Source organism: Bos indicus, chromosome 25 (genome assembly GCF_029378745.1).
Source record: "Bos indicus isolate NIAB-ARS_2022 breed Sahiwal x Tharparkar chromosome 25, NIAB-ARS_B.indTharparkar_mat_pri_1.0, whole genome shotgun sequence".
In the NCBI taxonomy this organism is placed as follows: domain Eukaryota; kingdom Metazoa; phylum Chordata; class Mammalia; order Artiodactyla; family Bovidae; genus Bos; species Bos indicus.
The window spans coordinates 8304627-8327874 of NC_091784.1; the positions used below are offsets into that span (position 1 = coordinate 8304627).

Here is a 23248-nt window from a genome sequence, read left to right on the forward strand (position 1 = left end):
GCATTGGCAGGTGGATTCTTTACCACTGAACCACCAGGAAAGCTTCCCAGCAACTTTTTTTTAAAAGGAAAATATAAGCAGACCTTGAAGATTTTTGAGGGTTCAGTTCCAGACCACCCCAAAAGAGCAGATATTGCAAGAAAGCAAGACACATGAAATTTTGGTTTTCCAGAGCATTTAAAAGGGAGGGGGGTTCAGGATGGAGAACACATGTATACCCATGGCAGATTCATGTCAATGTATGGCAAAACCAATACAATATTGTAAAGTAAAAAAGTAAGTAAATAAATAAAAATGAAAAAAAAAAATGATGCTTACACTATACTGTAGTCCATTAAGTGTGCCAAGGCTTTATGTCTAAAAATAACGATATATTAATACATAATTTAAAAATATTTGATTGTTTAAAAAATGCTAGCCATCATCTAAGACTGCGAGTCATCATCTTTTTGCAATAATAACATCAAAGATCACTGATCATAGATCACCATAACAGATACACTAATGATGAAAAAGTTTGAAATAGTGTATGAATTTTCAAAATGTGACCCAGAGGCACAAAGTAAACACGCTCTGTTGGGGAAAACGGTGCCAATAGACTCGTTTGATGGAGGGTTGCCACAAAATTTAAATTTCTAAGATACTTGGTACTGGTGAATCATAATAAAGCGGAGCACAATGAAATGAGGTCTGATTGCATCTTGATCTTCCTCCCCTAATGTACATATTAACAATAAAAAGGGGAGGAAAGATTAGAGTCAGGTCTTTTCAGAGAAAGAAGAGAGATAAAGCTGGGATGCCTTTGCAAAGGTTGGTCCAGGATTCTATCAAATTTTCTCAAACACATCCTTCACCTAGCCCCACCCAATTTACCCTGAAAAATGGTCGATCATGTATCAGCTCTTCAGAACCATTTTCATGGAGGTGTTTTCCGCATACTCAGGAAGTTCTGGGTTTAAGATATATTTGGGTTAAATAAGATAATAATGACATCTTCATTTATTCATCCATTGTATTAAGTGACATTCCCCTTATTCTGTAAATGATCACCCTGGTCTTCATGGAATTCATGATGGGGAAGCGAACAAAGCAATGATGTTTCTTTATAGATTGTCTCATTAAGGGAGACTGTGATGAAAAATCTGAAGTCATATCACAAGGCAACTTTTCACACACCTTTTCTACCAGCCCCCTATCCCTAAATCAAGAACGTTATCAAGAGACAGCCTGGACGTATTCCCAAACATTCCAGAAGCCTCGTACAATGAACCTAGTGGCAATAAGCAACCTATTTAGCTTCTTTAAATATCAACTTCCTCATCTGCACCATGAAGACAGTCTGACCGACCTCATAGACTTGCTATGAGCATTCATAGCTACATCCAAAGCCCTTCTCCTCATGCCTGGGACAGAGCAAGCAAGCAGCAAAGCCAAGTCCTTTGCCATGTATCAATTGTCATTGTTGCTATGATCATAATCGTCATCATTTCTATTTTGGTGGCTTCTTCGCAACTTAGAACCAACCCATTCATACGAAAGAATTCCACAAATGCTCAAGGCACCTGACCTTTGCACAAGGGCGCCCCACCTGCATAAACCCTAAGAATGCTACTCAACTCCTCCTAATCACACCCAAGAAAAGGCCAAAACTTGCTATTAGAGGAAATAAAGTCGGCATCTCATTGGGAAAATCAATGACCGTGGGATGTTGAAGTAGAACAAAGGAAGACGACAAACCCAGGCAGGTGTGAGGACCCACCTCAAGTCCTCAGTCGCTCTAGGGGATGGAGACGTTCATCTTTCTCCCACATCTCAGACCCTCTGCTGACACCCCACTTGGCTCCCCTAGGAGAGGATGACTTGCTAATTTGATTGCTCCAAGCCCTGTACCTCCACTCAGCCATGTTCGCTGCTGGATGCATGTGTTGTGCCTCAAAGGTCTACATTCTGAAGCAGCTCTCCCTCTGGTTTTCCACCACAGTGTCAGCACATCGAGACAGGATATGGCAAGCAGGGGACCTCAACGAACCTTCCTCCGGGCTTAATCCACATTCCCTGTCTACAGTTTTACTGCCATGCACTGGGGGTGGTTTTAGGTGCTTACCCAGCTATTTGAAACGCAGTGCTTTCTTTCCCGTTTAGCTGTTGCTTTTTGCACATACCGTACTTTCCTTACTTAGGAATCCTTGAGAGAGCAAGACTGACTGTCGGGGCAGAATTGGAGCATGCCTTTGTTTGGGTTCCCCCAGAAGCAGACCCCTGAGGCAGTGAGCTGAGTGCAAGCTGTTTTACTGAAAGTTCATGGAACACTGGACAGAAAGTGGAGAAATAATACAGGGGAAGGAAAGCAACCAATAAAAGGTACATTAACAACTTAATTTCCACAGTGGGCGACTGAAGCTTAATCCACCAGGAAAATTTTGCAGAAAGGTGTAAAACGTATGCCTTAGTGTTGGGGAGCTGGTTTATATCTGCACACCCACTCCCATCAGACACTGGGGGCGGGCTGCTCCGCTGGCTGTTCACTCCCTGCCTTGATTGGGAGCAGAATGGCTTTCCAGAAAATGTCAGGAGGCAGAAAGGCACAAAGTGGTAGCTCAAATCCACTTGGTGGATCACATTGAAATGGGAAGACACAGGGGATCCAAGCATTTCCAAGTCTCCAGCCATAACGTCACCCCTGAACCATCAGATGTTGCCTAGAAATTAGAACTCTTTACTAAGATGACTCAAATGGTCAAGAGTCCACCTGCAATGTAAGAGACCTTGGTTCAATCCCTGGGTCAGGAAGTTCCCCTGGAGAAGGGAATGACATCCCACTCCAGTATTCTTGCCAGGGGAATTCCATGGACAGAGGAGCCTGGTGGTCCACAGCCCATGGGGTTCCATAAAGTCAGACATGACTGAAGAACTAACACTTTCACTTTTTCACATGGAGCTAAGCCCAAGAATATCTCACCCAGTTTTCCTTTGAGAATTTCCCTCCTAAAGCTTCCTGCCAGTGTTGTGGAAGGCACTCTTCAAGGGACTGTGGGCACTGTAGAAGCCTAACTTATCAAGGTGCCTTAGCAGAGTGGTTGGTTAAGAGAATGAAGTCAAGAGTCAGAGTGTTTAGGTTCAAATCTCAGCACTTGCTACGTGGCTGTGCATAAACCACTTGACGATTTACTCTTCACTTTCCTCATTTGCAAAACAAAGACAGTGTCCTACCTACTTCTGTTACTGAGCCAAACTTGGTTCCTCTCACCCATGCAGAGTAAAATCAATCTGCTGACACCAGATTATGGTGAACTAAAGATGTGCTGTGTGCTCAGTCATGTCTGACTCTTTGCGACCCCATGAACTGCAGACCACCAGGCTCCTCTATCCATGGGGCTTTCCAGGCAAGAATACTGGAGTGGGTTACCATTTCCTCCTCCAGGGGATTGTCCCGACCCAGGGATCTAACCCACGTCTCTTGTGTCTCCTTCATTAACAGGAAGTTTCTTTACCACTGGTGACACCTGGGAAGCACCAGGCTGGTGAAGTAAAGTGCAGTGTTTACTGCCAACAAAGGAGTCCAGGCAGCTAGTGCTGAAAACTCCTCAAAGCCTCTCAGGGTAAGGTTTTTAAAAATGAGGTGAGGAAGGAGGTTGTGGGATGTGTCATCAACTCAATGCACACTCTTGGCTGGTGGTGAGGTAATCAGGAGTCAGCATCATCAACCATCTGGTTCCAACTGGCTGGGGTCTACGGGCTTGTGAGCAGCATGCAGTTAACTTCTCCCACCTGGTGGGGGTTTCAGTATCTGCAAAACAGAACAAAGAACATGGCTCCCTTGAGGAGGAACTAAAGGTTCCTGACTTTACTTAATGACTAGACTGTTGTTATTTTGTCTTGCTTGGGTGTGTTCCTTTCTTTCTGCATGTTCTCAATTCTCTGATCAAATTTATTCTTTGACTAAAATTTTTCTACAGACAAAGGCAGGTGGAGGATATGGCGTGGGGGGAGTCCTATTCTGGAGAGGCCCCATAGGGTCCTTCTTGGTTACATTTCCAAGGGTTGGTATGAGCCTTGGTTAATATCTTGATTAATACCAACAGCTTGGTATGAGTGGGTTAATTAATATCTGTAATGTCTCTAACACCTAATAAACATTGTGTAGGTACAAAATAAAATAAATGCATCTGGAGGGAAGCCCAGTAAGTTCAAGAACCATCACAAACCATGTATTGGGCCAAGTGATGACATACATTATGTCATAGAATCCTTGCAAGAATCCTTTGAGCTAAAACTGACAGTTATGACTTTTCATGCATGGCGACTGACTCGCAAAAGCCACATACTCTGCCTTATTCAAGCAACTAAGTCCCCAGCGTACCAAACACAGCACTTATGCAAACAGCTAGTTTTATAAGAAGCCAATTAAATAGTACTTCCCCAATCATTCCTGGGCCATGTTAAGTTTACCAATAATTACTCAGCCAACCAGAATAATTGTATGAAGCTGATTCTCTGAATGATGAATAGGTTTGATAATAACTTCTAAAAGTCATCCTGACACACGTTGAGGAACTGAGTCCTTCTCTAGGAACTAGCCTTGTGTCTAGTGTGTGTGTGCTCGGCCGCGTCTGACTCTTTGCAGCCCCCTGGACTGTAGCCCACCAGGCTCCTCTGTCCATGGAATTTTCCAGGCAAAAACAGGGGTGGGTTGCCATTTCCTCCTCTAGGATCTTCTCGACCCAGGGACTGAACCCATGTCTCCTGCGTTTCATAGGATGCTCTAATGAAATGGGGAAAGGAATGCCAGAGTTGAATGGCAGCACTAGCACCTTGAAGATGCTTTCAAAGCTGGGGGCTCATGGTTTTGATTCTCATCACATCTATCGCAGTCCAGCTTTGCCTGGAATCTAGGCACTGCTGACGAGCACATCGCCTTCCCATCCAGTCTCTGGCATCCTTTCTTACCATCCTTCCTTCCTCTGACACAGTACTGATCATTTGCGGATCAGCTTTCTCTCTCTCTCTGTCCTCTGGGTGCTTTACCTTCATCAGAATTAAACTTGCCTTTCCAGACTTCCTGCTGACAGCTGAGCCAGCCCTGGCATCCACTCTGTTTACCCTGAGTTTTTAGATATGCATGGCTTTTCACTCCCAGAGCCAAAGCACCAGTGATTAGAGCTGAGCTTAATTAGACCAGATCTCTATCAGCATCTCCTCCCATATGCTTGGTGCTCAGGTACCTGCAGGCCCCTCACTTCCTCCAGCAACTCTCATGGAAGATAAATTACTTTCTTTTTTCTTCCCCTGCAAGACACTCATTTTGGATGAGAGAGACTTTGTGGAGTAGTAAGAATGTTACTGAAAGTGGGGTTCGATTGCTTGCTGCTCTGAAGCCAATACTTGAGAGACAAGGTTGGTAAAAAGGAAAGTCTGCATTATATTGGAGGCTGGCAGCCAGGGGAGAGGGCAGACTTGTGTCCAAAGGTGGATGATCCCCCCAATGACAATCGGTGGGCAAGAACCTTTAAAGGGGAATTTCAGGGTGTATGGGTGGAAGGAGGGGGCTACAAGCAGAAACAGCACAGTCAGCTCTGATAGACATCTGGAAAGGGGTCAGCTTTTCCTATCATTGTGAAGCTGAATTCACCAAGCATTGGATTGTTCACCCTGCAATGGTCTGATCAACATTGTCTTGATTATTTTGAGTACAGTTAATCTTCAGTTCCAGGGTTGATTGGTTCCCATTTCTTTGAGGCCAGTTCTTGGAACTGTGGCAGCCTATGTCATGGCTACAGTCTGGTCTTCATGCAGTTAACTTCTTCTACCTGGTGTGGGTTTTAGCATCTATAAGACATGTTAAAGGATGGCTCAGAATATTATCTACAGCCCAAGAGAAGAAACTAGTGTACAGCCCCAGAGAAGGACTTTGCTTAATGACTAAACTATTATTATTTTGACTATTCACCTTTGCTTCTGCATTTTCTCACTTCTCTAATTAAACTTATTCTTCAGCTAAAGTTTCTCTACAGACAAAAGGTAGGCAAAGAACATGGTGGGAAGGACCACAGAGTCCTGCTCCATTTCAAAAAGAGGCTGGGATACACATTTAGACAGATTTAAACCCCATAACATACAGCATCTAAGCTTGGTCAAGCTGCTTGACTTCTCCAATCTTCTAATTCCTCATCAACAAAGTGAGAAGAAAATACTATCTAGGTATCATAAGACCCTCTGATGAAGGTTAAGTTAAAATATGCCTGGTATTAGAGCCTGAAATGCAATCGGGCCTCACAAATAAATTCCTATTTGTCAAAAGTACATTCTACTGTACTTCAGGCATGGGGTTCCACCGAGATTACAGTGGCGAATATGGTCCCTGTCATCAAAGGCTTTATGTCCCAGAGCGCTCCCTGTTGGAGACTGTTCCCATGTCACTATGTATCCCTGCGGTGAGAAACTAATTTTAAGGATGGTCCCTGGGGCTTCCCTGGTGGCTCAGTGGTAAAGAATCCACCTGCCAATGCAGGAGATGTGGGTTCAATCTCTGATCCAGGAAGATTCCACATGCCAGGGAGCAACTAAGCCCATGAGCCCACACAGGTTAGTCGCTCAGTGGCATCCGACTCTTTGCGACCCCACGGACTGTTGCTGTCAGCCTCCTCTGTCCATGGGATTCTTCAGCCAAGAGTACTAGAATGGGTAGCCATTCCCTTCTCCAGGGGATTGTCCCAACCCAGGGATTGAACCTGGGTCTCCTGCACTGCAGGCAGATTCCTTACCATCTGAGCCACCAGGGCAGCCCCACCTAAACCCGTGCACCACAACAATTGACCCTCAGCTCTAGAGCCTGGGAGCCACAACTACTGAAGCCAGCACACACCAGAGTCCATGCTTCGCAAGAGAAGCCACCCCGATGAGAAGCTGCACACTGCAACTACAGAGTAGCCCTCGCTTGCCACAACTAGAGAAAACTTCACGCAGCAACAAAGATCCAACGTAGTCATACATTACTTAATTAAATAAAGATGGTCCCAAATCTCCCGATTTCTCAGCTGATCTTAGCACGTTCTGAAGCCCTTCCTCTCTTGGGTACCACATTTCCGAAGATGCATTGGCACATTTCTATTGCAAAGGGGAGTAACTTGAGCTAAACACTTCCTTAGTCTCTTCCTCAGCCACCCCAAGTCACATACACTTTGAAATTGGTGCACAGCCTTCAGTCTTCATATTCGGGTGTATCTTCCCCCTCCCAAACGATCCACTCAGGCTCAGGAATGAGGTTTCTGGCTCCTTCTGTACCGGACAAATCTGTACTGGACATCACACTCCTCACCCCACCCTCCAGGTATCTAATGATCAGACCAGTGATGAAGATCTCAACAAATCTGGAGAAATTGGATTTTCTCTCCTGGAAATTTGGAATTGGGACTTGAACTAAGACAGAACTCTGGAGGTCATACTGGGGAAAGTAGCAAAAAGCATTTTTTTCCCCTCCTGCAGAGAGAGAAAAATTGATCAGATACACAGACAGAATCACAGAAAAGAGACCAGGGAGTTTTGCTGGTTCTTGATTCTTGCTAAAAGGCTCTGATTATCTTTCAATCATCCTGCCTCCCGTCACCTTTTGTTTTCTTATTCCAGTTCCAGTGGGATTGTACCGGCAGCTAAGATGACTCCTCCAAAGCCCTGAGCCCTGTGAATAACTTCAGTATTCAGCTAGGAGCCCCTCTTCCAGCCATATCACTGCGTAGTCCCTCCATAGTCACCTATTCATCCATCAGACACTTATCCAGTGCTTTCTGTCAGCCTGTCTTGAATCAGGCTGGAGGAGAAGGGAACGACAGAGGATCACATGGTTGGATGGCATCACCGACTCAATGGACATGAGTCTGAGCAAACTATGGGAGATGGTGAAGGACAGGGAAGCCTGGAGTACTGCAGTCCATGGGGTCACAAAGAGTCTGACACAACTGAGCCACTGAACAACAACAATGCAGAGATGAATAACACCCATTATCAGACCTGAAGTCACCCTCACCGGGGGCATGGGGTGAGAGCAAGCTTAAGTATCTGGGATGATGAGACTGCATATAAAGTAGAAGACAATTCTCATCTCTACAGCTTGGTTGTGTGTGTGCATGCATGCATGCATGCTGAGTCGCTCAGTCATGTCCAACCCTGCGACCCCACAGACTGTAGCCTGCCAAGCTCCTCAGTCCATGGGATTCTCCAGGCAAGAATACTGAAGTGGGTTGCCATGCCCTTCTCCAGGGGATCTTCCTGACCCAGGCATCAAACCCGTGTCTCTTATGCCTCCTGTATTGGCAGGTGGATTCTTTACCACTAGCGCCACCTGGGAAGCCCAAAACTAATCTTGGTGCGACCCAGATGGGACTTGAACCCACAACCCCCAGCTCCAGATACTGATGCCTTATCCATTAGGCCACTGGCTCACCACTCCTAGCTTCGGGAAATTATTTTTCCTCTCTAAGCCTCAGTTTTCCCATCTTTAAAATGGGTGTTGAAAGTATGGATTATTGAGAAAATTCAACAAAAGAACCCATGCTCAGAACAGCATCTGATACATTTAAGAAGTGTTAGTTTGGGGGAGGGAGTAATACCTTTAGGCTTTTTGGATCTATCTCCTGAAAGAAGGGTGCCTTGGTACCCTTGTTACAGATAAATAGGATGATTGATTTTTTTCTGACCAACATTTATCACATCTTAGACACTGTCACCACAGGAAGAAAATTGAGAATGATAACTGCAAGTTGACCAAGCACAACTGCGTGAGAAACAGCATTGTGGATCTCAGGATTGAAAGCGGATAATGAGAAGCTGGCCAGGGCTCAGTTCGAAGGATTTCATGCCAGATCTCATTCTCAAGCTTGCACACAGTTTTAGGAGGAGAAATATTGGTTCAGTCACAGCCTGGCCATAATCAAAGCGTCTGTGTAAGGAGGAAAACGTAGGTGATGTAACCTAGTCAAATACTGGGAGTTTCAAAGATGGCCAAAACCTCCACTGCAAAGAGATGACAAGAAACACAGCTTGAACCAAAGGTGGAAGGTTCTGGGTTCTATAATGAGACCTCAGAGAACTGCGGGACATACCAGGGGACAGCTGGCCTGGATGGGCAAAAAAAAAAAAATCCTGAATCCCAGTGCTGAAGCTGAGAAGCACCAGGAGAATCCATCAGGAGGCTGAGGAAGTCTGTGGAGGAAGAGAGAAGAGCTGCGAAAATTCCTGCTGAGTTTCCTGAAGCCAGGAATACACGCAACAACCTGCTGGAGTTTTTTAACATGGCCTTTGGGGTTAAATTCAGAGAAATGAAACACCTTCATTCAGTACCATGTTAGTGATCATTCAGGATGGTGTGGTTTGTAAATAAACCAAGTTGTCTCCTTGGGAAACTTCTGAAATCATAATAAATATTTTGGTTTTGCTTACTCGGGGCGTTTGTGGAGGTCACTTTATTTCCCAGGATGTAGAGATGAGGCATGGGGTTTCCCTGGTGGCTCAGATGGTAAAGAATCTGCCTGCAATGCAGGAGACCCAGGTTCTTCCCTGGGTTGGGAAGATCCCCTGGAAAAGGGAAAGGCAACCCACTCCAGTATTCTTGCCTGGGAAATCCCACAGACAGAGGAGCTTGAGTCCCACACTGAGCACGCACACGTGCAGTATTACTGACCCATCTGACAGATAAGGAATTTGGGTTCAGAAAGGTTAAATGACTAATTCAAGATCACACAGCGTGAATCTATATTTGGAAAAGCCAATCTCCTTGCTTTCAAAACTCCCCTTCCAGTTGGGGTATCAAATGGCTGTTGAGCAGTTTTCTTCAGAATTTTCAGTTATAACCTCCTCCTCCTTCTCTCTCTCCTTTTTTTCTTTTTTTTTTTTTGGTTTCTATTCTGGTTGAACAATCATATGACAAATTGCATATCTAATTAAGGCCGGTGAGATAAAGAGGTACATGGTGATCTTTGCAGGCAGCGTCTGGGGTTAGGCCTTGCCAATGTGATGAAATACCATCACTAATCAAGTTGACGAGGTCAGCCACATTCCTTCCCTTCATTCTTTTCATTCTTATTAGGATAATTTTACACTTCCTGTGCTCGGCAATTGAACAATGATTACTTTGCTAAATACTACATGAGTTTTGACAAAACAAACCCCTGAGGAATCAAAATAAGTAATTTCTATTCAGCAGAAATCATTCTCCGATTAGTCTGTGTGCCATATTATACAACCCAATTATCTCAATACGCAGACATGTATAATCAGTGAGGAGCACACCAATGCCAGCATCTCACATGAGCTGGGGTTAGGCAGGCGGTGGGGTGGCAGCATTTCCAGGTAGGACCTGTTGATCTCTAGCCTGGGACCTCCAAGAAATGGGTTGTCGGGAGCACTCTCTGATTAGGGAACTAAGATTCTACATGCTGCATGGCAGGTCTAAAAACAAAGACTGTGTAGTGAATGAATGAAGATGGTGTGTTGAAGCATCAATCAAGACCTGTAGGAAGGAGAGATGTTGTTTAGTTGCTAAGTCATGTCCCACTGTTTGTGACCCCATGGACTATAGCCCGCCAGGCTCCTCTGTCCATGGGATTTTCCAGGCAAGAATGCTAGAGTGCATTGCCGTTCCCTTCTCCAGGGGATCTTTTTGTTCCAGGGATGGAACCCACATCTCCTGCCTTGGCAGGCGGGTTCTTTACCCCTGAGCCACCAGAGAAGTCCTGCAAGAGGGAGAGAAGACAGGGTTAATTAGGGCATCCATGACTGTAAACCAGGCATGGAACTACATGCCTTACCCAGGCTGACATGTGTGAAATCCAACACAACCCCAGGAGGCAGGGATTGTGTGCATCTCAGATCCCCAGAAGCACACTGAACACAAACGTAGGGATCAATGAAAGGGTTCTGAATCCAAACATTAAATAAATAACCAAACACCTCTTCATGACACATATGGAGCTGGAAAGTCACCTAAAAAAGAATTTCAGCATTGCTAGGAGGGAGATGTGAGTGCCCTTGAACCCATGCCCCCATGCAATGGAAGTGCAGAGTATTAACCACTGGACCACCAGGGAAGCTGATGTTGAAGCTGAAACTGCAATACTTTGGCCACCTGATGCAAAGAGCTGACTCACTGGAAAAGATCCTGATGCTGGGAAATATTGAGGGCAGGAAGAGAAGGGGATGACAGAGGATGAGATGGTTGGATGGCATCACCGACTCATTGGGCACGAGTTTGAGTAAACTCCAGGAGTTGGTGATGGACAGGGAGGCCTGGCATGCCGCAGTCCATGGGGCCGCAGAGTCGGACACAACTGAGTGATTGAACTGAACTGAACTGAACTGAACCAGGGAAGTCCCTGCACAGTCTTTACTGAGCCCTTATGTGCCCATCCTAGAGGCAGACACTGTGGACACAGTAGTGAACAGAGGCCACTCTCATGCCTGCCTTTGTGGGGCCTCCAGGCTGTCAAGAGAGGTGTTGAATAATTGTATGAACACATGTACACCTGCCATTGTGTCAGGTACCAAGAAGGATGATACTCAGTAGGTTGGGGACTTGCAGGAAGCAGATATGCCCCAGCCAGAAAGATCAGGGAAGTCTTTTCATGAGACTTGCATGTGTGCGTGCAAGTGTACTCAGCCCTGTCTGACTTTCTGTGACCCCCTGACTGTAACCCACCAGGCTCCTCTGTCCATGGAATTTCCCAGGCAAGAATACTGGAGTGGGTTGCCATTTCTTCCTCCAGGGGGTCTTCCCAAACCAAGCATAGAAACTGCATCTCCTGCATTGCAGGAGGACTCTACCTCTTGAGCCATCAGGAAATCACCAGACAGCATCTTCTAAAGAAAGCGTTCCAAAGAGCAGAGAGTGGTTAACCGGGTCACTGAGGGTGGAAGAAGGTACACATCAGTTACTTTCACCATGCTGTAAGGGAAGAGATGCAGAAATTAAAGCTTGGAGACTTCAGGTCATTGGTCCAAGATCACACAGCATGTAACAAGGATGCTAAGATCCAACCTCAGGTCTGGAGCCAGCAAGGGGTCAGTTTCAGGTTGTGGCCTCTTTCTGATGGATATTGCTTTCTCTTTGGGATCCCTTTGATAGCTGTCATTTGATGTTCAAAGTTAAGAAAAAGAAAAAAAAAACTGAAGGATGAAAGTAATCAAGTCTTCACAGATGGTTCCTTAGACTTAACCCAGGCTTGCACATGCCAGGATTACCTTTTGAGTCCACCCCCAGGAGTAGAAATAACAAGTCACCAAGTAATCTGTGCTCTGAGGGGGATTTATCTAGTGTTGTTTGTGCCAACATAGAAGCAAGCACAGAGTGCTCCATGAAAAAAAATTGTCCAACAAATGTGGGGGAAACGGAGCAGTATACACTCTTTCCAAAGTGCCTCAGAGATCCCTGACCTTCCAAAGGCCTTGGCTTGAGTGTGCTTCTGAGCTTCGCCAGTTCTATTTTCTAAATAAAGACTAAGGCCAAGTTTGAGCCCCTGGGTTATTTATTAGGCAAAGCAAGGCATTCAAGGTTCCAGTCAGTGAACAAAAAAACTGCAGTGAGGAGCTGTTCCTGATTAGATGTGCTCAAAGGAAGCCTTGTAAAACAGGAGCTTGGCGCTGTAATTGAACAAGTGGCTCCAAGCAGAGCCAAGACATTAGCAGTGAAGGAGAAAGGGCATCAGCACAGCCAACATTATCTTTGCAGAAAAAGGCTCTGAGATCCCACCTGCATTTATTTTACTTGTTTATTTATTTAGCCCTATCTCAACCCCACAAAGATCTGAGTCCCTTAGAGCAATAACAGACAAATGCAAATTTTTTTTTTAAATCAGAGTAAACATCACAGAAGGAGCAGGAAAGCAAGAAACAGTCAAGGACAGAATCAAACACAAGATGTCCAGCAGAAGTTCTGTGCACTTGCTAGAAGTGGAGCTTTTGTTGGACTTTGAGCTTCCTGGCAGCCAAAGCAAAAAGGGAAACAGTTTTCAGGAAATGAAAATGTGGCTGCTTGGGTGAGGTGCACATTTCCCTGATTACTTAAGCCTGAGAGCAGTTTGGCCTGATGGGAACTCTGTTTTAGGACCTCAGCCACATCCCACAATAAATACATAAACTGGTTTAATTCTAGGTTTCACATCTTATGGTAAGGCTTCTGTCAAATAGAAATTCAGCACAAGCAGTGAGTGTGTGCTCATTCACTCAGTCCAATCCCTTGGGACTGTTGCCTTCTGTGCATGGAATTTTCCAGAGAAGAATACTAGCATGGTTAGCCATTCCCTTCTCCATGGAATCTTCCCAACCCAGGGATTGAACGCTCGCCTCTTGTATCTCCTGTGTTAGCAGGCAGATTCTTTACCATTGTGCTACCTGGAGGGGCCAAAGAAAGATGTGCCAAACACAAAGCTCCCTGGTCCACCTTTAGTTAGAATTCAGACTTTACAATACAGAAAGCAAGCTTCTAAAACTGGGTCATGTAAAACGCTATTCAGAAAATCCATCCAGGTTAAAACTCGTTTGGCCATTGACCTAGGATATTCATGCCACAGACACTGAGTAGTCCTCTACTAAAGATACCTGCTTATTTTGCACAGTGTGCTTAGTTGCTCAGTCGTTTCCCACTCTTTGCGACCCCATGGGCTGTAGCCCACCAGGCTCCTCTGTCCATGGGGATTCTCCAGGAAAGAATACTGGACTGGGTTTCCATGCCCTCCTCCAGCGGAGCTTCCCAACCCAGGGATAGAACCCAGGTCTCCTGCATTGCAGGCAGATTCTTCACCAACTGAGCTAGCAGGGAACACACACAAACACATATATATATAAGTGCTGCTGCTGCTAAGTCGCTTCAGTCGTGTCCGACTCTGTGCGACCCCATAGACGGCAGCCCACCAGGCTCCCCCGTCCCTGGGATTCTCCAGGCAAGAACACTGCAGTGGGTTGCCATTTCCTTCATATATATATATATATATATATATATATGTACTAGGCCTTTTTTCGGAGAAGGCAATGGCACCCCACTCAGTACTCTTGCCTGGAAAATCCCATGGGCGGAGGAGCCTGGTAGGCTGCAGTCCATGCGGTCGCTAAGAGTCGGACACGACTGATTGACTTCACTTTCACTTTTCACTTTCGTGCACTGGAGAAGGAAATGGCAACCCACTCCAGTGTTCTTGCCTGGAGAATCCCAGGGACGGGGGAGCCTGGTGGGCTTCCGTCTATGGGGTCGCACAGAGTCGGACACGACTGAAGCGACTTAGCAGCAGCAGGTCTTTTTTATTTACATCCCATGCTGCACACTCAAGAGATGACTAGCCCAACAATAAAATGCTTAAGTGTCTGCTGCTGCTGCTAAGTCGCTTCAGTCGTGTCCGACTCTGTGTGACCCCATAGACAGCAGCCCACCAGGCTCCCCGGTCCCTGGGATTCTCCAGGCAAGAACACTGGAGTGGGTTGCCATTTCCTTCTCCAATGCATCAAAGTGAAAAGTGAAAGTGAAGTCACTCAGTCGTGTCCGACTCTTCGCAACCCCACGGATTGCAGCCCACCAGGCTCCTCTGCCCATGGGATTTTCCAGGCAAGAGTACTGGAGTGGGGTGCCATTGCCCTCTCCTGTTAAGTGTCTAGTGTCTACCATTAGTAACCTTCCTATAAGTGACTGTTATATGTATCATTATTTCATTTCACCCTTAATGGTACCTGTAAGATGAATGGTAGGCCACCCCTGCCACAGTTGGAAAAACTAAAAAGAGGGAAAGTTAAGATTATTGCCCAGCCACATCACCTGGAAGCAATAGAGCCCGAATTTCTCTGTCTCCCGTGGTGCGGGCAGAACTGCCAATCACACTTCCAGAGTGTGTAACACAGGCTGGCCAACCCTTAATCCCTCCCATAGTACTGTTATTGGCTCAGGGATGGGCACATGACCTATGCTGTCAATCATACTCCCTTGGTTTGTAACACAGGCCAGTCAATCCTTAATCCCTCCCACAGCTGCTGTGATTGGCTCAGGGTTGGGCACATGATCCCAGGCAAGGCCAATCATTATCTTTGTCAAAAATAATAAGGGAAAGGCACTTCCTACGCAATGGCTGCTACAGCCGTCTTCCCTCCCATTGAGTAATTCCTCTGGGAAGAATGATGTCAGGCTGACACAAGGAAATATGAGAAATACGGTGTCAGAGAGAGTCCCAACAACCTATTTGAACCACGTTCACCCTTGGACTTCTCACTTACACAAATCTCTATGTTTCTTTTTGGCCAGTTTGATTTGGGCTTCTGTCACTTGGCAACTGTTACTGTCTTTAGTGACTACAGCAGCTATAGTAGTCACACACGTGTGTGTGTGTGTGTGTGTGTGTGTGAGAAACAGATCTGAGACAGAGTCACACACACGAGTGGTGATAAAGCCCATTTGTCTAAATATCAGAACCAATAATTGAACTTGATTCAGAACCCAAGGAGAATAGTAATAAGGGCGGGGGTGGGGGGGGGGGATATTTAAAGCAGACTCTGAAATCCCCAAAGAACTCAGTTTAGCCTAGAAATGCTGACATAAGCTGAACCACAAAAGCACAAATAGCCCCACTATAATTAGTTTACCTTCCAGTTTTATCCGAATTCACCTCCTGAGGACTTAGAGCATTCTGAGAGCAATAAAGTCGCAACCACCGATGGTACCGCCAAAAGTCCCCGCAGACATCCTATTGACTTTGCTTCGTTCATTCTGAATAACCTCAGAGCGGCCTAGAAGATTGCTAACAGTCGCTTAGAATTCCTTATGGGGCCCAGACTCTGGATCCAGGTCTTGGGGGCACCAGTCAGCAGGCTCTGAAACATTCCAGGAGCCAGGGTGTTTAATGAATGCAGAGCAGGGAGCTACAGGGGCAGCTGTGAATGGAAGGAGGGAGAAAACCTGGGTACAAAGCAAGGCTGAATGCAGTCTGTTGCTGCTATTTAATTACATCCAGTGCCTGAATCCTTTGCTGATGGAAAGGCACCAAACTTGTATGCACTGACACATATACATGCACGTAAGTACACACACACACACACACACACACACACCCCCCACAAAGAATGAAAAGGAAAAAGAAACTCCATGGCAAGCATCCACAATGCAGCTCTGATTGATTAGCTAGCAACCTCCAAAGCCAGTGATGCCAGCAACCCTAGTTTCTGAAAGCTCTCAGCTTCTCTTTCAGGAAAAAGAAGAAAGGAAAGACAGAGGAGTGCTAGCTCTCCTTTGTCTTTGAAATGGTTACGGCATAAAATGATCAGGAGATAAGCAAATGTGCTAGTCATAAGTGACTGCATAGGGGTACTGAAGAAGAGTGGGTGTGTCCCCAGCCATCAGTGCAAACGGCACCCAGTGGAGCTGGGCAGGGCTGTGTGTGGAGGGTCTGGATGAGACAAGTGTCAAGATGTTCTGTCTGTCCATTATGCAGTTGCTCCCAACGTTATTCCCAATGCCCCTTTCCTCATGCGTTTTATTTGTTTTCTTTTACTTTTTGGCCACACTGCATGGCATGCCAGATCTTAGTTCCCTGACCAGGGATCAAATCCACACCCCCTGCAGTGGAAGTGCAGAGTCTTCAACACTGGATTGCCCGGGAATTCCCTCCTTACATGTGCTTTTGAAAAATTCCTGTCTCATTGCCCCAGTGTCTTCATCTGTAACAGGGTGTTGAACCAAAAACCATCTAAAGAATTCTCTAACTCCAAGAACTTGTCCATTATATCTTTGAGATGGGAAAGATCTATAAAGATCAACCGGTCCTCTATCATGTATTTCACGCTCTCAAGATTGGTTCATTGGCTAAGGATGTAGACTTTGGTGTCAGACAGAACTGAGATAGGGTCGCATCTCTTTCAGTCCCTAGCTCTAGGTAATTCAATGAACCATCCCTTTGTATTTCCTTGTCTGTAAAGTGGGGTGATAATAGAATCCCAGATCATAGAGCTATCGTGAACATTTCATGAAATAAAGCACATAAAGCTGCAAGCTCACTGCCGGCCCATAATTAGCATTTTTTTAATGTGGCTGTTGTGAGTACACTCATCTTTCATAGGAAGTGATATGGGTCCCCCAGCTGGTCAGGAAATAGAAGGGGGAGAATGTCTCCCACTTTAGCGTTTCTTATGCTCATCATTGTCGTAGAGCAATGGCAAACAAGAAGGGAAATAAAATGTCTTCGATGCTGCTGCAGCTGCTGCTGCTGCTAAGTCACTTCAGTCGTGTCCGACCCTGTGCGACCCCATAGACAGCAACCCACCAGGCTCCTCCGTCCCTGGGATTCTCTAGGCAAGAACACTGGAGTGGATTGCCATTTCCTTCTCCAATGCATGAAAGTGAAAAGTGAAAGTGAAGTCTCTCAGTCGGGTCCGCCTCCTAGCAACCCCATGGACTGCAGCCTACCAGGCTCCTCCATCCATGGGATTTGCCAGGCAAGAGTACTGGAGTGGGGGCGTGGGGTGCCATTGCCTTCTCCGTGTCTTTGATGGAAGAGGTGAAATGGCACTGCCTTCATCTCCATCCTCACCCCTGCAGCCCCACAGTGCTGGCCTTGGAGCCTAAGAGAATAAATTCAGAATATATAGCTGAATTTGCAGGGCTCTGAGAATTCCCTGCGTCCTCAGAAACTTTTCCTATTGAAAGGAAAGATCTGAAATGTCACCAAGAGGAGTGCCACCCTCTGGGTAAAGACTCTGATCTCCATGAAAAGCCAGATATCCATGGGAGAAGAGTTGAGTTACTAGGAATGAAAAACAACCAAAGAGCAGATTTTGACTGAAGAAGGAAAACTATGAAATATTAGAGGCAGGAAATAAGTTAACACATCACCAAAAGGTGAGAATAAGAGGTAGGAATTTCAGCTTTGCCCAATTTCCGCTTTGCTAAGGACGGATACAGGGTTGAAAAGTGAAAGTTGTTCAGTTGTGTCTGACTTTTTGCCACTCCCTGGACTATACAGTCCATGGAATTCTCCAGGCCAGAATACTGGAATGGGTAGCCTTTCTCTTCTCCAGGGGATCTTCCCAACCCAGGGATCGAACCCAAGTCTCCCACATTGCAGGTGGATTCTTTACCAAATGAGCCACCAGAGAAGCCCAAGAATACTAGAGTGGGTAGCCTAGCCCTTCTCCAGCGGATCTTCTTGACCCAGGAATCAAATGGGGTCTCCTGCATTGCAGGTGGATTCTTTACTAACTGAGCTCTCAGGGAAGCCTGGTACAGAGTTGAAGAGAATACATATTAGCATTCATGATTTTTTTTGGTCTTGAGTTGAAATTCAGTAAATTTTCTGAGAGTTTAGAGAAACCTAATCCTGTCTGCCTGAATAAGCCAAGTCACAGAAAGAGTTAAAGAACAGTCTGAGGTCACATAGCAAGTTAGATAGAAGACTTACCCCTCCTATGCTCAATCCTGGGTTCTCTGCATTAAATCATACCATCCCCTAACACCATCCTTCTCATAAAGAAGCAAAGGGACAGGATAGATAGTTCATGTCCTCTGGTGTTGGCAGAGAGTTTGGACTTCAGAGCTATTCCCAAGAGCCCCCAACCCTGTAAAAACAGTTCCAGGGACATAGGCAACACTTCCATCGATGGGTCCTATGACATGAAGGTGGAGACTGCAAATCCAAGTCCTGATGGCTATGTGACCTTAGCCTCGTTGTTGTTGTTGCTGTTTAGCCACCCAGTCGTGTCTGACTCTTTTGTGACCCCATAGACTGTAGCCTGCCAGGCTCCTCTGTCCATAGGATTTCCCAAGCAAGAATACTGAAATGGGTTGCCATTTCCTTCTCCAGGGGATCTTTCTGACTCCAGGGATCAGACTCGTGTCTCCTGAATTGGCAGGCGGGTTCTTTACCACTGAGCTACCAGGGAAGCCCTTAGCCTCATTATGAAACCTCAACTCCTTCAATTGAGAAATAGCAGTAACATTCCTCCTTATACCCTAGAATTTTTAGAAGATTCATGAGATGCAACATGAGAAATATTCTGTCAGCCTCTGATGTGCTGGATCAATGTTTCTCCTTTTTGTTTTTCCAAAATCCCTTTAGATCTGATTCTTGACCTTAGAGTAAGCCCACACTCAACACCCGCTATTACCTTTTTTCAATTTTCCCAAATAGCCAGTGCTCCAAAGTTCTGATTAAATGAGGAGACCCACACCTAAATGTATTCAACAAATGAATCTATTTATTTCCATTTCTATTCTGCACGATGCGTACCGGCCTGCAAGTATCTTCCCAATCATATCTTGTGAAGAATACCCGAAGGTACCTCTCTGATTGACTTCCTCAATCTATATGCAGATTTGTGCTAAGCCTGTAAATAATTTGTAACAATTTGCATTGAGTTTATGGTTTCTCTAATCCAACCCTGATCATTTGTAAATTGTTTCTATTCATGTGCAGATCAACTGTAATAAGATTGCTAATAAAAGAGTGGTTAATAAAATTTATAATGGGAAGACAAAGCATAATTTAGAGGCGGGTATTTTTGACATAAGGGCTTTTCCAGGCTGTAGGCGAAAATAGATTAATGAAATTCTGTTTTGATTTTACATTCTAAAGAATACTTCATGGTGAAATGTGGTCTTGAATCCTATTTCTTCTTCCTAGCCTTGACTGCTGGTCTTGAGTGATAGGGTTTTCTCACATCTTAAAAAGCTTTTCTAATAAGGCTCAACTCCTCAGCGACTTCATGTTAGTGGTTGGAAGGATGAGTGGTTTGTACGCATGCAGCTACTCATCTCCTCAGGAAACACTATTTGGGTATCCACTGTGTTGCAGATACCATGACAGATCATGAAATACCAATGGGAACGAACCAGGGCTCTTCCATCATAAACTGGCAAACTGCTGACAATCGAGACTTTATATGTATTGTTTGCCATTAGGTCCTTGCTGTCTAGGAAAATACTCAGTACCTAGTTACATGACCAATAAATGTTCATGGAATAAATAAATCAACATTCATAAAACTAAGATCATGGCATCCAGTCCCATCATTTCATGGCAAATAGGAGGGGAAACAATGAAAACAGTGAGAGACTTTATTTTTCTAGTCTCCAAAATCACTGCAGATGGTGACTGCAGCCATGAAATTAAAAGACGCTTGCTCCTTGGAAGAAAAGCTATGACCAACCTAGACAGCATGTTAAAAAGCAGAGACATTACTTTACTGACAAAGATCCATCTAGTCAAAGCTATGGTTTTTCCAGTAGTCATGTATAGATATGAGAGTTGGACTATAAAGAAAGCTGAGTGCCGAAGAATTGATGCTTTTGAACTGTGGTGTTGAAGAAGACTCTTGAGAGTCCCTTGGACTGCAATGAGATCCAACCAGTCCATCCTAAAGGAAGTCAGTCCTGAATATTCATTAGAAGCACTGATGCTGATGCTGAAACTCCAATACTTTGGCCACCTCATGTGAAGAACTGATTCATTTGAAAAGACCCTGATGCTGGGAAAGATTGAAGATGGGAGGAGAAGGGAATGATGGAGGATGAGATGGTTGGATGGCATCACCAATGTAATGAACATGAGTTTGAGTAGGCTCTGGGAGTTGGGGATGGACAGTGAAGACTGGTGTGCTGCAGTCCATGGGGTCACAAAGAGTCGGACATGATTGAGCAACTGAACTGAACTGTAAAACAGGGTGTTGGAGGATGAGATGGCTGAATGGCATCACCAATGCAATGGACTTGAACTTGGGCAAACTCCAGGAGACAGTGAGGGACAGAGGGCCTGGTGTGCTGCAGGCCATGGGGTTGCAAAGAGTCAGACACAACTGGGCGACTAAACAGCAACAGCAACTGGAAATATCAGGCAATAAATCATGCTAAGGCTATCCATCCTCATCCCATTTGCCCATTGCTCTAAGACTTTTAGAAGGAAGGCAAACTCCATTTGGCTGAAAGAATCATAAAATCTTTTATTAGTCACACAGTATGTGTCAGAGCATGGGAATCAGGTAAAACCCATACCCAATCTGACCAAAAGAGGTTTTCTTCAAGATTTCTGAACTCTCCTAACTGCTACAGCATCCCTGGAAAACTGATGCTATGGTTTTTATTTGCAAATGAGAAAAATCACGATTCATGCAAGTTGAACAACCTTCTAAGGTCACCAGGAAAAAGTGGCATGTCTGTCTTAAACTGGAGCCCATGTTCATCAAGAGCGTTTTTCTTGAGGTGTGTTTAAGAGGATAGAGAGAGAGAAAGAGAAGGAAGCCCAGACATATTATTTTAACAGCAATTTCTCCACGTGGATGGAAACATTATAAGGATGCAAGATGCTCTCTTCCCAAAAAAGTCTCTTCTGCTATTTGATGTTGCTGTTTAGTCCCCAGGTTATGTCTGACTCTTTGGAGACCCCATGGACTTTAGCACCCCAGACTCCTCTGTCCATGGGATTTCCCAGGCTAGAATACTGGAAAGCATTAGGCATTCAGTCATGTCCAATTCTTTGCGACCCCATGGACTATAGCCCAATAGGCTCCTCTGTCCATGGAATTCTCCAGGCAAGAATACTGGAGTGGGTTTCCATGCCCTTCTCCAGGGGAGTCTTCCCAAACCAGGGATGGATCCTGGGTCTCCTGCATTAAAGGCAGATTCTTTACCATCTGAGCCATCAGGGAAGCCCCCTTCTGCTATATTTTGAACCTATTTCTTCTTTTTTTAAACCTTTTATTTTATATTGGAGTATAGACAATTAACAGTGTTGTGATAGCTTCAGATGATCAGTCAAGGGATGTGGCCATACATATATATGTATCCATCCCCCCACTAAACCCGCTTCCCATCCAGACTGCCACAGAACATTGAGGAGAGTTCCCTGTGCTAAACAGTAGGTCCTTGCTGGTTTTCCATTTTAAATACAGCAGTGTGTACCCGTCATTACCCAACTCCCTAACTATCCCTTCCCCCATCCTTCCTCCAGGCAACTCTAAGTTCGTTCTCTAAGTCTGCGGGTCTCTTTTCTGTTTTGTAAGTAAGTTCATTCATATCATTTCATTTAATAGATTGTCTCAGAGGACATATCAGTTATTAAACTGATAAGAACAGATACTACACTTGATGTTAGCCAAAAGGCCAAGAAGCAATTGAACCTATTTCTCCTTATTTGATCTTTTATCACCCAGTCCAAAACTTAATACCCATCCCCTACCCCAGAAAAAAACAGCCCTTCTTGTGTCTGGACCTATCCTAGTCTCCTTTTTTTTTTTCTTTTAAACAAAACCAGCTCAGTTCTTCCTTTTAAGTTATCCTCCATCAATTCCCAGTGGAGGGGAAATCAAAGGGCATATTCTGGAAATAGAAAACCCCCTTGCAGACCAGACACGTCAAATATTTCACGGGACTACAGCACAACCAAAAGCTGTGACGTGGGCCCAAGTGGCAGCTGCCAAAGGCGTGTTGTAAGAAGATGACCTCAATTTCCCCTTCTGTCAGTCAGGCCATCTTCCCAGGCCCCGTGTCTAATTCCATGCACTTCAAATTCACCCCGTTTTGCCCCTGGGGCACCAGGACTTGAGCCCATGGCTTCCATAGCTGTCTTTCTCTTTCAGTGCTTTTTCTTAAATAAGGAGTGATTGAGAGTGGGAATTGCAGATCAAAAGGAGACAGCGAAATGTCATCAACATTACATAATTTGTACTATCACTTGTCAACATTGATCCCCTTAATACTATCGCTTTGACAGATGAACGAAGCAGGATTGTAGAATACTAAGAAGTGAAAGAGGGGGATAAAAAGACAACCATGTTTGATTACCCTCTGAAGTCCAAAGGATTTGAAAGTCATGACACTGGTTATTACTACGGTCTTTGGAGAGATGAACAGAAACTTAATCTATCTAATAAAATTGCCTCGAGAGATAAACTTAATCTAAACTTTCTTTCAGCTATCTCTCAGTATAATCTAATGGATTTTTCTCAGTCTCCATTGCAACACAAGACAGCTGGGTAGAAGATAGACCCACCACGTTAATTAATCCACTTCACTCTTGTCAAATGGACATGGTGTGTGGAGCAGAGGTTGGTGCTTCTGAATGTATTGGGGTCCCCTATTTAATAGAACTCAACTGATGGGACAATCACAGCCTTTCAGACTATGGAGACTGCCAGAATGCTGGTGAATGTAGCTTGCAAAACTTTTGGAGGAGAGTGGTTGGGAAATGGGCGGGGCGGATAGGAGAGGGGGAGCTGGGAATAGCTAAATGCATCCTTTAAA

At 45.1% G+C, this 23248-nt stretch overlaps 1 pseudogene; it reads right to left on the minus strand.

Moving 5' to 3' along the window:
• Positions 1–22007: 22007 nt before the first annotated feature.
• On the minus strand, positions 22008–22120 carry LOC139179821 (U2 spliceosomal RNA; annotated as a pseudogene).
• Positions 22121–23248: the final 1128 nt, after the last annotated feature.